Genomic DNA, 5,333 nt, shown 5'->3' with positions numbered 1-5,333 from the left:
TGTCTTTCTCTCTCTTTCTTTTTCCTATCTCTTTCTTTCAATGTTTTTCTCAATTTCTCTCTCAATGTCTCTCCTTTCTCTTTCAATATATCTGTCTGTCAATGGTTCTGTCCCTTTCCCTTTCTCCTTCCTCCCCCTTTTCTCTAGGGTATTTCTATTTGTGTGTGTGTGTGTGTGTGTGTGTGTGTGTGTGTGTGTGTGTTTTTAAGAGATACTGAAAAATTTCCTCAAAAAAATCTCAAAAAAAAAATTAAATGGAGGGAAACTGTAATAGTAACTAGCATTTATATGTTGCTCTCAAGCTTAAAAGGAGTTTGACATATCTATTCCTTTAATTTGATTAAAACAAGACATCAAGTTATTCCTCCTTTTGGCATCTATCTTTTACCTACTGCCAAATAATTATCTGTATGCCTAGATTCAAGTTTATTAAACCTCTATTTCAAAATCTTTAGACACATCATATTCAGGCTTAATAAGTTTCAAACTCCTACCTGGCTTTTTGGCCCTCCACTATATTGACACCATCTTATTTTTGAGTTTTCTCTCATATTATTTCCTTTTATGGATTCCATCCTACAGTCACATTGGACTCTGCCTCTGAAACCCTGCTCCACATTTTCCCATCTCTGCTTTCGCTCATGATATCCCTTATACTGATAATGTTCTCTCTCTTTGCAAGCTAAATCCCTTCTAAAGAAATAATTTTTTAAAGCTCAAATTAGTTACTAACATCTCTGTGAAGTCTTGACTGATTCTTATGATACCTAATGATTTTTCTCATCAAACCTCACATTAACACCTTGTTTTGCACTTTTCTGATGTACTTTTCATGTAATATTGTGTTTTATAGACACAGGTGTTTGTGTCTCATCCCTCAAGTAGACTTCTAGTAGAGGCAAATGTCAGCTGAGAAAGTAAGAGAAGAGAATGATGTCTGTTCAGCCCTTATCATGATGTCTGGCACATTGTACTTGCTTAATAAATGCCTGTTGACTTGATCATTTGGGTCCTAGTCCAAAGATTCTCTCTTATAAGTGGTATGGATCATCGTCTTGCAACCTGGAATCAAGTCAAAGTTCTCTTTGGCTATCCTTGAAGGACCAGAGCAATCAATTCAGCTCTCAAGACAATTTCTTTGCTTAGAGGACTTACTTCATCTTGTCACACAAGAAGAAAACTGTATCATATTCCTTCATAAAGCAAAGCTAGGGTGGTAAGATACTGAAGATACAACAGGAAAGCCAACTTCTCACTCACTGACACCCAAACCTGTGTTCCACTCCTAACCCCAACACAACTCTAGTTCCAATCCTAATCATGAATACTCTCATGATAGGTGCAGTAATTGCTCTGTTCTTCCAGACTTTTTATGGAATAGATATGCTGTAAAATTAAATGTTAGAAAAGGCAATACAGTGCAGTAGAAAGAGGCCTGGGCCATGAGTCAGGAGACTTGTGTGGGCAAGCCAATTATCTTCATTTCACAGATAATAATAACTCATATTTCTATGGTATTTTGAAGTGCTATCCTTGCAGGAAAAAACCCAAAAATCCCTGAGGTAGGTATTGCAAGCATTAATCTCATTCTCATTTTTACTGAAGGAGAGGGGAAGAACCAATAATCTTCTCCATAATCACAGAGGTAGAAGGCCAGATTCAAAATTAAGAGTGAGGAAAGTTTCTGTTTAGTTACAGATTCTCAGAACCAGAAAATCTCCAGTTTGGGAGGAACTTCAGAGGTCATCTCCACTAACAATAATCACCTCTACAATATTACAAACACGCACTCATCCTGCCCTTCATAGAAGGCATTCAGTGAAGGAGAGCCAACCATCTCTTGATAGTGGAATAACACTTTGGAATAATTCTAATTGTTAGACAATATTTTTTTAATCAAACATCTCGGCATCTTCTATGCACTTTTCTAAGTTCTCTTCATAATTAAGCAAAGTAAGTATAATGTCTTCCATATGACAGCTTTTCAAATGCTTGAAGATACTTATCATATTCTCCTAACTCTTCTCCTCATTCAGAAAACATTTTCCTACCCAAAGTACAGCATCAAAAACCAAATAGAAAACTCCAGATATAGTGGAACTATAATTGAATACAAAGGTACTATCACCATCCTCTTTTTGGACACTAACCTAGAACAGCATTCGTTTTGGAAGCTGACAACCTCTATTACCTTCCATTAAGGAATTATTATCTAAACTTGTGCCCCTTAGCTTCTCCTTGGAAACTTAATTTTTGAATGTAAGACTAGAACTTTATGCCTATGAAGTTTCCTATTAGATTTGGCACATCAAGATATTTTTTGGATCCTCACTCTGTCATCCCAGCTGGTAGCTATCCCTATCCCTATCCCTATCAAATATCAATATGATAATCTTGCCATCCATTCCTGCATTTAAGTCTGATTAAAATGCTCAATAATAAAGAATATAGAACCCTAAACCTTTATTTTTAGTTACTTTGAAGTATAACTACACTTTGGGTCTGGTCATTTAACTAGTTTAAAAGAACATCCAACTATGTATTTTCAGGTTTATAACTTGAGGATGAGAGACTATCAAATTTTGTGCTAATCTAGGAAAATTATGCCTTGAAAGAAATGATTACTAATAAACAATGACTTGGGAAGATCCAGAGCTTCTCATTTTTCTATAGTCTTCATTTCAAAGTTCAGTCTCTTGAAGGACATTACTGATAAGAAAAAATTAACTCTCCTCAATCTTAGTCAGACTCTACCAACCTTATAAGGAATTTAATCTAAAGTGGGGAAGCCCATTGTATTCTATTCAAGTTTGGCTAGGAATAAATTCTTTAATTAGATTATCTAAAGCTAGGGTTGGTCTGATTGTAGAAATAGTCTTTTGTCCAATAGGACATGATGTCTCTCTCTTAGCCTCTCAGAGTCATTGGAGTGATCTCATTTCTCATTGTAATATTCCTTATGTCATTAACTGATAATCAATCAGAAACACCCACTCTTCTAAGAGCATATAAATTGTAAACTGGAATCAATGACTGAGTATTGCCTTAGTCACATGTTAAAAACCTTAGCTTAAAAAAGCCAAGGTCTCTCATTGTATCCAGGGCCATCTCCAGTCATCCTGTTCTGTATCTTGCTACTAGACCCAGATGACTCTGGAGGAGAAAATAAGGCCAGTGACCTTGCACAGCCCTCCCTCACTTAAATCCAATTCGCTAGCATGTCATGGAATCACCTCCCTGATTATCATGGTCTTCACTGAGAATGAAGGGCAAACAAAAATAGAGTCTCTCATCATGGGGGTCTTTGGCATTCAAAAATGCCTCTGATCTCTAAATAAAATGATAGCATTATTAATAAAATGACAAATTATCCAAAATTATTTCTTTCAAACTTTTTAAATGTCACAGCTTTGTTGTATTAGCATAGTACCACTGTCAAAAAGGAAGTGAGGTTAGTTTGGTTTGCCAAAGCCATCCTATTTCTTTGTGATCAGTTTCCCTTTCTAAAAGCTCATAAACTCTGCTTTTCATAATGAATTCTAGAGTTTTGACAGGAATTAAAGTCAAGCAAATCACACCCAAATTTTGCAGATTCTACCCTCTTCCATTTTTTGATAAATGGGATATTTGTCCAACACCAGTCTTGTAATTCCTTTCTTATTTATTGTAATCTTTCATATAACATCATCAATCTCATATTCCAGTCTCTTTTACATGGTAGCCTTTCAAATGCTTGAAGACAAGGTTTCAGATTCCATCTAACTCTTCTCTTCCTTGATTAAACATTCCTAATTATTGTTCTATAAGAAATGACCAGCAGGATGATTTCAGAAAGGCCTGGAGAGACTTACATGAACTGATGCTGAGTGAAATGAGCAGGACCAGGAGATCATTATATATTTCAACAACAATATTGTATGATGATCAATTCTAATGGATGTGGCCTTTTTCAACAATGAGATGAACTAAATCAGTTCCAATAGAGCAGTAATAAACTGAACCAGCTACACCCAGCGAAAAAACTCTGGGAGATGACTATGAACCACTACATAGAATTTCCAATCTCTCTAATTTTGGCCGCCTGCATTTTTTATTTCCTTCACAGGCTAATTGTACACTATTTCAAAGTCCCATTCTTTTTGTACAACAAAACAACTGTTTGGACATGTATACATATATTGTATTTAATTTATACTTTAATATATTTAACTTGTATTGGTCAACCTGCCACCTGGGGGGGCGGGGAAAGAGGGGAAAAATTAGAACAAAAGGTTTGGCAATTGTCAATACTGTAAAATTACCCATGGATATATCTGGTAAATAAAAACTATTAGGGGGAAAAAAAAAAAGATTAAACATTCCTAGATAGCTTTAACCAGACTTCATGTAAATTGAGTATTTCATATAGCCCTGATGACTTGAACTCATCGAGGGAAGTTTATTTTGTAGTTCTGATAATTGTTAACCACTTTTATTTTATCTGTCCCAGTCTATAGAGCATCCTCATTGTCAGAAAAAAACAGAAATAAGACTTGAATAGTTCTTTATTTTCTCTATTATTATATATGCACCTTTTCTTCTTTATTGTAATCATTTATTTGTGTCTTCAGAAATTCATTCTTAATAGTTTCCTGTCCCTTAAGCTGACTTCCCTTAGAACTCTCCAGATGCTTCTTTTGAATAATTTGAAGTTAAATACTCAAAAATCTAGAATGGATTTTTAATTTTCCCTTCCTGCATTGCAAATTCTGAAATGATGTAGTCACTTTCTATTTTAACAAACTGTTCTATCTTCTTGGGAGAATCAGATCCAAAAAGGGTTCTCCCTTATTGCTTCTTCCATCAAATATGAATATCAAAAATTTTACAAATGCATTTATAATTTATATATTATATTATGGAATTTATGAACTATTATGTTTTAGATAGAAAGAGAGCTTCCTAGAAAATGGACTTTCCCTGACTCTGCTCTATCATGCCCCTTTGCCAAAGATAATGTCTTGAATTCTTTATCCATTTACTCTGGTCTGGGTGTTGAGTTTTATATGGCCTGACAAAATTGCTTGTTCTTCTCTCCATTGATTGCCACCCAATTTTTCTCACCCTGTTCTGGTTCTGGAATTCTTCTTGAGAATGATCAGGGATTCACCCATCAGTTTGAAGAGAGTCTCCAACAACCAGAAGAGATTACATAGTATGAGTCATTGTTTGGAGGGAATCAAAGGGGATCTTCCCCAGCAATGTAAACACGCCCACTGACATCATACTGATTGACTTTCAGAGACTTCATTGACTTCCTGATGACTTGCTGAATGAATCATCAACTTGTTCTT

The sequence above is a fragment of the Sminthopsis crassicaudata genome, chromosome 2 (genome assembly GCF_048593235.1).
Source record: "Sminthopsis crassicaudata isolate SCR6 chromosome 2, ASM4859323v1, whole genome shotgun sequence".
Lineage (NCBI taxonomy): Eukaryota > Metazoa > Chordata > Mammalia > Dasyuromorphia > Dasyuridae > Sminthopsis > Sminthopsis crassicaudata.
The sequence above is the reverse complement of the archived record's forward strand: the minus strand, read 5'-3'. Positions refer to the sequence as shown.